At 33.2% G+C, this 13,362-nt stretch overlaps 1 protein-coding gene across 1 annotated transcript in view; it reads right to left on the bottom strand.

Annotated features, from left to right (window-relative positions):
- The window catches only part of LOC125071801 (glucose dehydrogenase [FAD, quinone]), a 40,685-nt gene extending 36,300 nt beyond the window's left edge, over window positions 1-4,385 (bottom strand). Inside the window, exon 1 of the mRNA XM_047682188.1 lies at window positions 4,357-4,385. The gene's annotated coding sequence lies outside the window, so the exon portion shown is untranslated. The remainder of the gene's footprint in view (window positions 1-4,356) is intronic.
- Window positions 4,386-13,362: the final 8,977 nt, after the last annotated feature.

The raw sequence follows: 13,362 nt of genomic DNA, 5'->3' as shown, positions 1-13,362 counted from the left end.
CAAATAATTAATTTTAGCGAGCGGAACAAAGTTACTGGCCGGGTAGAGAGAGGCGATATGGCTGTATAAAAAAAAAACATATGTAAAACGTACGAACAGACGTCATCAGCTTACAATGAAATTAAATAAAAATGAAACTTGCCATAGGTTTCTAAATTCCTAATAATCTGTTGAATAGACGCGAAATTTCGCGGCTGACCCACTAGTCAAATGTAGTAGATATTATCATGTTTTTTTTTTACGGCATTGGTTGGCGGACGGGCATATGGGCCACCTGGTGGTAAGTGTAAGACAGATTAACCATTCCTTACATCACCTATGCGCCACCAACCTTGGTAACTAAGATGTTATGTCCCTTGTGCCTGTGATTACACTGGCTCACTCACCCTTCTAACTGGAACACTACAATACAGTGTACTGTTATTTGGCGGTAGAATATCTGATGAGTGGGTGGTACCTATCCAGACGGACTTGCACAAAGCTCTACCACCAAGTAAAATGTTCGCTCATGGCGTCCATTCTCGACAGCCAATTAGGCAAGAGATGTGATCGGGTTAGAGTGTGTGTGTGTGACACAGGTTGACTCCCTATTCTCTCGCTCTTATCAGACACGACTGGAAGGAGTTCAAGAGTAACAATAGCGTTTGCAACGTAAGTGCAAAAAATGTGTTTATTTTTGACATCACATTAGATACCTCTAAAATTATCAGTGTTCTCTATATTATCAGTCTCTACTATATTATGCATGTATTATACAATATAAACCTTCCTCTTGAATCACTCTATCTATTGAACCGCATCAAAATCCGTTGCGTAGTTTAAAAGATCTAAGCATACACAGACAGACAGATAGCGGGAATCGACTTTGTTTTATACTATGTAGTGATTGATCTCCTTAAAAAACAATAGAACATGTCTTTGCCCAGTAGGTTGTGTTATATATGTCTACAAAGGTAAATGTGTAAAAAGGTTTAATTGGTTAATCCAAAGGTTATCACGTAACGCAATGATCCAGATCTGTTGTTCTAGTTTCCACGGAACACACACATTGTTAACTATTCACCATTGTTTCGCACTTAAATAACTCGGCTCTAATTATTTCGTCTGTGGCCGAAAAATTTTCGTCTTTCGTCACAGGTAATGATGATTTTTCTTTTTTTTTTTAATTGCAATCTTTGTCTTGTAATATATAATTGTTACAAGCTGTTATTTAACTCGTAATGTTTGTTAGTTTGTTAACGTCAAATCTTTAAAGTTATATTAGTTGATAGAACAGCTTTGTCTTATACTACAGAGTTGAAAAAAAAATTTTCGTTCATTTCCAATGATAGTACCCTATTTATTATAAATAATCTAAGTATGGCGAAGATGGAACCATGGTAATAGTCTCGGGAACGTATAATAACCTTTATATGATAGTGGAAGTTGTCTTCTAGTCACGTGATATTTCGAAGGACTTATCAAGTTTAAGCATCTTAGAGTGTTAGAGGAGACAGTCAATAATCAAACAGACCTAAAGAAGGTCATATCATGTTACGGTTATATTCTCGTTTTTTGATGATATTGAGTTACAAACGTAATACAATTACATGGATTTGAACTTCTCTATATGAGATGCAGGGCTTCACGATACGCTCGTCGAAGAACGATGAGAGTACCACTTTTATAGAGGATATTCTGGTGTACTAGGGTGCGCTAGGCATCCTGGGCATCGGCGAGTCCCACATACATCCCTCCCATTTAATGTAGGGGAAACACGTTAACCGTTTTTCCAGCAAGAAAAAGGCCTATGAGAGTTAATCTATCCAGCTGTAAGGAGTAAATTCTGTTATTTAATTTTGCGAGGTGTTATAGACAATTTTTTGAGTTTTTAAGCGTGAGTTCCCAGAGGGCATACCTATAAAGAAATAATTACCAACCAAGTTTTGGGATTCTTATAAATTTTGCCAATATACAGTAAATAAAATTTTGCACATGCGTGTGCTTTAATATAAAAATAATAATAAAAATTTGAAACGGCAATATAAACAAAAATATCGCAAGCAATAATATACCATATTTACTTATAATATAATAATAAAATAAATTAGTATGGAACAGCTATAATGTTTTAATAGAAATGTCAGATAATAAGGACGCGATATTCGCCCCTATATTTTAAGTATAGGGTATAGTTTTGCTTAAAAACGTAACTAAAAGCAACGTAAGTTGTACATAGGCAAAAAGGATTAAAATTGAAAGGTGGTTTATGGTTCGAGGTTAATAATATATACATAATCATCTTTATAATCGATTTTAACATTGTTAATAATTGGTACACGTTTTCCTATTAAATAACATAATCAATTCAAAATGTATCTCAATTTCTCTAATCTATGTACAGCTTGTACTACGTTTGTTCCAAAATTCAATTTTAATTGGAAAACAATAACAATTTTAAGAGTCAACATCGTAATGGTTTACGGGCAGCTTATCTCAACTTCACTTCTTGGGCTATAGTCGTCCCCACACCTAACACAAGCGATAAGCTTAAAATGGGTAAATAGGAATATTTGTTAGTCCGTAATTAATTTGGGGCATTGCTACAGTTGTTTAAAAAATAGAATTCAGACTATATGCCTACCCAGAAAAAAATATCAAGTTTATTTTAAGAAATAACAAAATTGGTAAAAAATATTTTTTTATTTCGATAATATATTATATTTTATTCGATTATATATTATCAGGATTATAATATTAAGTTTGATTTGAAAACAAATTATTACGTTAGATAGTTACTTTATTGAATAGAATAAAGTATTTACTTGGTAGGTTTTTGTGCAAGCCCATTTGGGTAGGATCACAGACTCATCATATATTCAACGCCAAGCAGCAGTGTTTGGTATTGTTGTGTTCGGTTTGAACGGTGAGTGTGCCAGTGTAACAAGCACAAGGAATATAACATCTTAGCTCCCAAGGTTGTGGCATTGACGATGAAAGGAATGGTTAATATTTCTTACAGTGCTGATGTCTATTGGCGATGGTAACCACTCATCTTCAGGTAGCCAATTTCCCCTTTCGCCTAACTATTTTATCTAAAAAAATACACGCCATAAAAGAAGATCATTTTTCCAGAAGTGATTTATACCATGGAGACAGTTTGTGAACAGACAAGTGCTATGGGCTTATTTTCTTTACTGTACTTGATAGAACCAAATCAAATCAAAATATACTTTATTCAAGTAGGCTTTTACAAGCACTTTTGAATCGTCATTTAACAAAATATATTAACCGATGCTATCACCGGTTCGGAATGTAGATTCTACCGACAAGGACCGGCAAGAAGCTCAGAAGTTACTACTTTTTTCAACATTTAAAAATTCAAAGAACGAATCTTTAGCACAAAAATGCATCATTACATAAATTGAATGAATGAATGAATTGAACGTAATCTAAGACTCCTGATGGGATGGGAAGGGATGAGGTAGCGTGTTCAAACAAATAAATTCTTAAGAATGGAAAACCATGGAAGTTATAATCATGAAATTTTAATTTTTAATGTCAATACAAGTAAACGCATAAATTAACCCTCTTTGATTGAAAGATTTAGCCATTAATTTGGGACATATTTATATATTATATACATATGACTTTACGGCAGAAAAATTTGACAAAAGTAAGGAACGTTCGCTGATCAAGCTTATTAGAAAACAATAACTAACCTTTGAAATGAACGAAACGTGTATTTAATTGATTAACAAACAACAATTGTTGGAAATAAATACATTTCCGCATTGTGTTTTTTATATATTTTCCGAACAAGTGGTTTATATTTTAGAACATTAAAGCAAGTATTAAAGCTTATATAATACAGTAACAATTAAAAATATATATTAATTGATACGATGCATGTATCGCGGTTACTGATTTCGTGATCGATTTTCAGGTTAAAATCAATACCGTACTCGTGCGAAATCGAGGTGAGTCGTTATTAAGTATAACGAATTCATTTGTCAGATAGAATTTTACTATTTTCGTGAAAACGATTTCTCACTCTTTTGTCTTACTGTATCGTTCATTAAAGAGATTTTATATACAGTAGAATTCGTTTAAATATATTTTTAGTAATATTATTTTTTATTTCAGTTTGGGATATATGATTTTAATTTATCTATATTTTCTCTTTTATATTTTTTATGTTAAATATAATTGTATCGTGGAAATTTTGAATTAATTGTTCATGTTCATAAACAGTGTTAAATTTGTTGATCGACAGAAAATTGGCAACATTTAACGTCATAAAAATAAGTATAAATATATTATTAATTTAATAAATATAAACAAATTATTAATATATAAAAAAATAGTTAAACATACCTTTTTAATCGATCGACCAGAATCACAAACACAAGAACCCAACTAGAAAATAAAATTAAAAAGTTAAACTTCTAAATTCAAACGTAACGTAACGTCAAAAGTGCGTGCGTCATTCGCGCGCCGTTCACACGGACTGTAGGCCGGTAAAATTACCTTCCATCTCCGGTAACTTTTTCAGCCTTCAACGAAGTCTAAGCTTTGGTGCATCACTATATATTATAAAATAAAATCCGTTTGTACGTCCAGACTAAATTATATCTTACGATGTGTTAATAGTACATTCATGGCTATTGTTTCATTTAGATAAAGATATATTTGTGATAGTTTCACGCGAAATGGAAATTAATAAATAATAATAATCACACAAATAAAGATAATTAATTGTACTCTATGCGTTTCTAAGCTGTTAATTCGATTGTGATGAAGATTTTAGCTTCCGCAACATCCTATGGATTATAAGATCTGCATACACATGATATTTGCAATAGAAAATTACGGGCAGAATATCTGCCCGTCAGAATTGAAGAGCAATGGTCCGAGTATAGTATTTGTCTTTGAATATAAGCGTTTTATGTATTTCAACAACGAGGAGAAAACTCAATTAATAACATTTGACATTGACTAGTCGCGACGAATAAATTATATTAAAGATAAAAAATCGTGGAGTTAGTATTTATTGACTTCTAGGCAGGATATACAAAAAAAAATATTGTTGTTCTGACATACTCTATAATTAAAATGATGGAACAGAGTAAATACTGAGTTTGTTGCCGGTTATTCGCGGTAGAATCTACTTTCCGAACCGGTGGAAGCTTTAAATTTATTTCAACAGTGTGACGTTGTTAACAGTTTCATATGACGGTTCAAAAGTGCTTTTATGAGCGCACTTGAAAAAATATTATTTTGATTTTTGGCAAATTGCATGAAATACGTAAATCTATAATTTGTTTATTTTTATTCCTTTTTTTTATAATTATTATTTTATTGGAATAGACTATTACTATACTCTTGCCCTTAGTCTACCTGTGTGGATACTAATTGCTTAATCGTATTATAGTTTTAAAAACAGAACGATTTATAAGTTATTTATAAATTAAAAAGTATTTATACACTGGCCAGTTTTAAATGTCATCCAAAAGAAAAAATCATCATGGCAATATTACTACGTTATGCAACCTCGATTGTTTTTATGTATAAAAGCTCAATTGTTTTTTATTTTTATGAATAATTAACAATTATATATGCATCGTTTTTTAGCAAGCCCTTGCGATGATCATTCAAAATGTTCCGGGCCGTTAAATTTTTACCTTTACCTGTGGTAATCTAAGGTTGAAGCCGAGTTGGCTCAGTGGTTGGAACACATCTTAACCTATAATTGCGGGTTTAAGCAAAGCACAACTGATTTTACAAAACATAACAATGCTAAGTATTGTGGTAGAATATATGATGAGTGTTACCACCCATCGGCATTATACTCAGGTCTTTGACATATAAATTCGTTAAATGTTGTCCGCGGCTTTTAAGGGTTAGTCATCAGATTTTAGGTATAAAAGTCTATGTCTTTCCTTGGGGTTCAAATTCACTGATAGACAAACAGAGTTACTTTCGCATTTATAATATCAGTATAGATGTTGTAATTAAAAAAATATGCTAAAAAAAACTTTTTATATAAGCGTAAATAATTTTAGAACCTTCGCCTTGACGACGGTCGATGGTACTCATGCGATTAATAAGTATTACGTAAAAACGATTGTAAAATGCGGCTGATTTAAGATGTAACCGTGAAATTATCGGCCTTTTTTAAATACAGGTATTATTACATTTAAGTAATTATTAACACCGGACTATTCTCTTGTTTGGAATTTGTATATATTCAGTAGGATTTCTGTTGTAAATACGTATTTTTTTTAAAAAACACCCGTGTTTGTCTTGATATTGATTATATCACGGCGATAAATCAATTAATAGCAGTGCAATAATTTGTTCAATATTTAAATAATAAAAATAAAAAGTCAAAACAAATAAAGGGAAATAGGAAAAAATGTAAAATTGAAGGTTTCATTTTATAAAAACAACGCGAAATTCCTTTTTGAGACACAATTTACAATTCCATTGGCACCTTTTAAATCATTTGTTAAAGTATAATTAATAGTGAACAATTTATATTTATTATCATAACATATATTGAAAATATCCGTGTATTATAATTAGCTATGTATAATTTATATATAACGACACTTAAGATAATCACAGTTTGACTGTTGCTAATGTTATGTTTCCTTTGACAAAGGATAGCGAAATTCAGAAAAACTAATTCACTTGGTGGTAGGGCTGGGTAGGTACCACCCACTCATCAGATATTCTACCCACAAATAACAGTACTCTGTATTGTTGTGTTCCAGTTGGAAGGGCTCACCCTGAGCCAGTTTAATCACAGGCACAAGGGACATAACATCTTAGTTCCCAAGGTTGGTGGCGCATAGATGATGTAAGGAATGGTTAATATTTCTTACAGCGCCTTTGTCTATGGGCGGTGGTGACCACTTACCATCAGGTGGCCCATATGCTCGTCCGCCAACCAATGCCACAAAAAAAAAAGAAAAATGTGAATCACGACATCTATCGATACATATCGAAACTAAATAAAGATTTCAAAATTATACAGAAAGCTGTTGCTATAATAAGATATATATATATATATTCAATTATACTGTCAGGGCTAATGTTTACATTGGCATTGTCAGGGTACCAACATTCGTATTAGACCAGGCGGCCAATTCTACTAACAAATTGTCACCTTTTAGCTTTTCTCTTACTAACACGACGATCCACTTACGGTTCGGTCGAAGTTGGATCGAAATAAAATCGGAAACGTTTCGTTACCGCTACAAATTAGAATCAGTCCCCAGTTCAACGTGCTCTGCGAGAGACGGGAGGTCAGTCGTCACTACAATTATGTAATTACTAGATATATACTATACTATATAAATGGTTCCTATAACTAAGTTATGATATGTCGTGTTATCACAAACGCGAGCAAGCAACTTTCCACAACGTTGCGTCATGCGAGACATACTCGTATGTGGACGCCTTTTATGGAGCGACAGCAGAAAAACATAGGTTATTTTTTTTTTATAAATTCGAATGCAGGGCTTTGATGGTATGTAAATTATCTTTACACTTTGTATATTTTTACAGATGTCTGTAAATATAAACGTACTCGAATGTTCATCTTTTATCCTTGACAATTATAATTAATTATTTTTGACCCTTTTTCTTCACTACAAAACGTCAACCTACACTTAAAAAATTATATCTATTAATTGGTGTGACTTCATGAGATATTTATCTAGTTTTAATAAGCCATAATAATTACTATCCTATCGATGATTTAATCCACCTCTGTTGTAACAAACAGCTTTGACTCATCTTTGGAGCTAAGATAAACCCTGTAAATTTCTAATATATCGAGGATTAAATTGATTATCAAACAATTTACTTGATATTTATTAAAGCACACTTAAAATTATGAAAGTCGGGCATCACGATTTATCAAACCTGTGGCAAGTATCTAGTCGCCTTGTCAATGATTAAGTCTATTAAACTTTCTGTAATCTATACCTACATTACTAGTTTTCGCCCGCGGCCTTACTTGCCAGTGAGGTGAGGGGTAGGTATGTATCCTATTTCGTTTTAGTTAAGTAGTAATGACTTCAAGGCTTACAGACTTACGTTCGTATCACAGCTAGGGTGTACACTTAATTCGTACTTATCATGGATTCGTCAGTGTTTTAATCTAATATCTTTTTCAATAGTGATATCCGTTACTGTGATAAAATAATGACTTATTATTAACCAGGTCAGTTGAATAAAATTTTAGATTTAGTTCGTGCAGCTTCCTCCTGTAGATATCGCAAAATACCATATCTCTCCTAATAGTATTTATGTATTGTAGGTTAGGCTGTGCTGAGAGTCAGTCAGTCAGATCAAATGTACATATATGATTAGGGCAATATTTATACATATAATGAATTTAAAATGTATGTATATATGTATATTTTCTGTTATGAATTCTGCTAACCTTATACAATTTTTAAATGCACGACATTGGTGAAAGGTTGTATCCTTTTAAAGATACAAGTTGATATTGTTGTTATCTTAGATCTGTCTACACTGGATTACTCACATACTACATACATACATACATATAGCACGAAATTAACCAAGAACTGGTAAATGAAATGTATTAATAATACTCGTGACGTTTATTTGTCGAATTTTCCTCGATCAACAGTATGAGTGATAGAGGATTATAATTACTATACAAAGGTATAAAATATATTATTATTATTATTTTAAGTTTATCTAACGTCGTACAGACACATTGTCATATCCCGTCACAGCTACAAAAGGTACAATTGAAAATCAGCTTTGGTTGTTGGATGCTATCTTAGAAGCTGAATGGTGCACATATTTGGGCCACGATTACAGTCACTTCATTTTTATCTGTGTTGTCTTATTTTTGGTAGATAAAATATTCTTAAATAAACTTTTTCTAATTCTTGTTCTAATTATCTATACCACTCAAATTAGGGTGCACTGAACACAAGTGTCCACGGTACACTGAAAATAATGGTGATGATGATAATGATATTGTTCAGACCGATTTCGGTCACGCCGTTAATCTCAAGGAAGAATAGCCAACAACGCAGTATGTAATATAGTGTACAAGTGTGTGCGCAAACACAGGTGAATCCTCTCCTCTCTCACTATTATAATTCGATGCGACGTCAAATCCAATACGACTGGAAACAGTCCAGGCGCAGGACTAACAGCTTTACGGGCTGATGAGGCACGGGAGTGTGCACACTACCAACTTCCAAATTTCGGGCCGTTACTAAAAAAAAAAACAATAGAAAATTCCAATAACTTTGATGGGCCCGACTTGGGTTTGAACCCAGTACTTCAAAATGTGCGACCTTATGCTTAGCCACTAGACTAACGAGGGAAGATACAACATAACAAGAATAGATATCAACTGCGTTGAGCGAGTAACTCTTTTGTGATGCAATGTATGCGGTTTTAAAAAAAGGATTCCAGAAAGCGATTAAAATACCTCTATTGCTAAATCTAAAAAAATGTATAGAGCACGTTTGAGTGCGAAAGATTAATTTACACATTGTATAATATGTGTTGATGGGTTAAAGGACATTGTGGGTACAAAATAAACTCCTACTACTAATAACATATTGAACACTGTAAACAATTACAAATCCACCCCCAAAAAACCAGCTAAACGACTTCAATCGGTTATTTTTCCCAAATCAATTGTGGCTTTTACTTTAACTTATCGAATTAAACCGTATATTAAATTAAACTTCTAACATATTAAATAAATCAATATAATAAAATTAAGTAATTATTTTCATTACGTTGCTGACCCTACCTTTATATCTAATTCAGATCGGCGGTTAGGTGATTAATATAGTTGAACTTACCATGTCTCTAATTATAATCATTACGGCTACTGTCCACCTTGTATTAAGGGCTATTTTTCCGTGACAGATAATTATTATTTACTTATTTACCTTGTCGATTTTCTTAGAAGAAATAATTCGTATCTTTGACGAGTTTCAGAGGATTTTGGTTATTATTACTCGAACCTTTGAGTTTCAATGTAAATATACCCAAAGAAAATTGGGCACACACACACAAGCACGAGATGAAATATAAATACAAATTCAAGAAAATCAGAGGTGTTTGCTCGGGGATTGAACCGGATTAGATTATCCTGTTTTAAATGTATCAAGGTTGCTCCGAGTACCAGGATTTCGCTGTTACATAATCCGAGAGGCTTCATTGATCTGAATTAGAGTGAAATGTCGCAGTAGCCGTGACATTATATGAATAAATGTTGAATCCATTAGTTAAGTATTTAAAGTGATATGATATTACGAAAAAAGTATTAATATAAATTTATTTTAGGTTAGTACATCGAATAACATTTCACCAAACATCAGACATTTGGATTATATGAAATAGAAGTATGTATATATTTGTGTGTGATGAAATTTTGGTTGGTGTTGAATTGGTTTTGGTTGGTGTCTGCGGGCCACGGTAGCATGCGCAAGCGATCCCGTGGCGCCCGCCGAAAGACGGAGAGGGTACCGCTGGTTTATTAATGGGTAACCCGGCGTACCTGGGCGCACTCGGCGTCCAGGGCTCCGGGGAGTCCCACACACCCCCCACTTTCCATCACGTGGTCCCCCACGTGACGTGAACGCGCGTAACGCGTTTTTCCAGTGAGAAAAAAAATGGTTGGTGCCTGCGGATGCTCTAGCCCAAAAGATAAGAATTTATCTTCGTATGTTAAAAACTTACTATGGTCACCCGTATTATATCCGTATGTAGCTAAGTCGGGTAGTTAGTTATTGTTATGCCAGGGTTAAAAAATATATATATAAATCTTAAAATAAGTCCAAGATCCATTTTACGTTAAATTATTAACAGCCTGTAAATTTCCCACTGCTGGGCTAAGGCCTCTTCTCCCTTTACGCAGAAGGTTTGGTGCATTTTCCACCACGCTGCTCCAATGCGGGTTGGTGGATACACATGTGGCAGAATTTCGTTGAAATTAGACACAGGCTGGTATCGTCACGATGTTTTCCTTCACCACCGAGCACGAGATGAATTATAATACACAAATTAAGCACATGAAATTCAGTGGTTCTTGCCTGGGTTTGAAACCGTAATCACCGGTTATGATGTACGCGTTCTAACCACTGGGCCATCTCGGCTCCAAGTTCCAAGATCATTTTACTTTTTTTAGTGTGAAGAAGGCATTGCAGTGTTCTGCAATCCTTGATAACAAGCATCTTATTTCAAAATCCACTAAGTCGTTTAGCATGAAATGGTAATTATAGAAAAAGTAATGTAAGCTGGTCGAAAAAACTTTTTTTTTTTAATGTAGTTATTGCTTTTGAAATATCAAGGCCTGAACGATATCAGTTTTTAGTGATAAGGCCGTCAGCACCATTATATTAATTATATATTTTTTTATACACTTACATTTTAGTCTTAATAAACTTTTTAAATTTATTTTATTCTTATTTCTTGTATTAATAGTATGTACATCAGCTTTAATGGAATACTTTTGTATATTCTTCTGTATAAACATTATGCATCTATTTCTTTAAATTTTTCGCCTAATGATGTATTATGTTATTCATTTCGTATATATTTTCTACGGGTTTTATTTTTAATTGCATAGAAAATAGAATAACGTAATTATAATATATTTAATATAAACACAGTTAATATTAAAAATGAAATAAAAACTGTGAGTAAAATATTTAAATCGATTGTCGCTGAGCAAAGATTTTTAGCAGTAAGACCTTAATTACAAATTGTGGACGGTACGTATCGTATACGTAATACCAATATAAAAAAAAAAAACGTATAGTAATCAATTTAAAACAATATTGTTATGTAAAGTTTACGAAGTTTTGTTTGTATTTTATATGTTATTATTCGTTTCTCAAATAAATTTATATTCATTTTTATATCGTACAGATAATTATGTACGATCATTATTTTTTTTTTATTTCATAATATCATGATAATACTCGAAGGACAATCTGTGCGGTCGAAAAATATAAACTTGTGAATGAGGTAATCTTTATTTTTTTTTATTGTAACGAAACAAAGGCTCGCATTACTCATTATAATTTAATTTTGCAAAACTCCAGGTCGAAGCGCAACTTTAAATGATAGTGTGTAAGCTAATACGGCAGTACTCTCTAATGACACTGCGCAAGCTAATACAGTAGTATTCTTTATTCCCTAATTCCCATAGCTAAACGAGAATGTAAACCCGATCGGAGAAAGTGGGGCCACAGGACGAGCTTTACATGCTTGTCTAGGCACAGGTGCAATATTGCATATCCTGACACCGTTTGTTACTGGGGATTTTTTGACAGAGAAAAACCCAAAAGTTCTAAATTATAGAGCAACTATACTAGCTAAATACCAAGCTAATAAAGCAGTACATCTTTGGCAAATAAACACTTATTGAAAGTAAAGTATACAGAATAATATATATATATATATATATAAGAACAGTATTAAATAGGGAATTACCATAATTTGTTAGTAAATTTTCTTTTTTTTTTATTTCTTTCACTGACTGCATCCGTGCTTTTTAAAGTCTCTGGGTTCGTTCATAAAATCTGTTTTTTGGTCCATGTCTTTTGTGGCTTTAGTTGTAAAACATAATATAATAATAGTTTTAAGATGGCCCAGTGGTTAGAACGTGTGCATCTTAACCGATGATTTCGGGTTCAAGCCCAGGCAAGCACCACTGAATTTCATGTGCTTAATTTGTGTTTATAATTCATCTCGTGCTCGGCGGTGAAGGAAAAACATCGTGATTAAACATGCATGTGTCTAATTTCAACGAAATTCTGCCACATGTTCCACCAATCCGCATTGGAGCAGCGTTGTGGAATATGCAAGCCTTCTCCTCAAAGGGAGAGGAGGCCATAGCACAGCAGTGGGAAATTTACAGGCTGTTAATGTAATGTAAAGTGTAATTATAAAGTATTTAACAACTATCTTAATTACTAATACCATTTTGCTTCTTTGTAATGCAACTGTCAAAACCACGAAACGATGTTCGCGTCGCGCAATCCATGGTTTGAAGCAACGCGAATTTATAAAATTGTTAGTGTGTCCAGTTCTGTACCTCGGAAAGCACGTAAAGGCCTGTATTTAGCTCATGAACTCTCTCCGTATTGTATTTCTCCGTATTGTATCTCTCCGTGTTGGATTTGCCGTCGTATCTGTTTATAAGAGTGAGTGAGTACAGAGTGCACCTGCGTTTGGTGCATTTGGCTGGTCTCCTTTGAGAGTGGCCTTTTACAGAAACCTAAGACCGATCTTGTCCATCTAACAATAAGAAGATTCCATGTTTCAAATAATAATGGTATTTCCTACGCTCAATATAAA

This window comes from Vanessa atalanta, chromosome 20 (genome assembly GCF_905147765.1).
Source record: "Vanessa atalanta chromosome 20, ilVanAtal1.2, whole genome shotgun sequence".
In the NCBI taxonomy this organism is placed as follows: Eukaryota; Metazoa; Arthropoda; class Insecta; order Lepidoptera; family Nymphalidae; genus Vanessa; species Vanessa atalanta.
The sequence above is the reverse complement of the archived record's forward strand: the minus strand, read 5'-3'. Positions and strand labels throughout refer to the sequence as shown.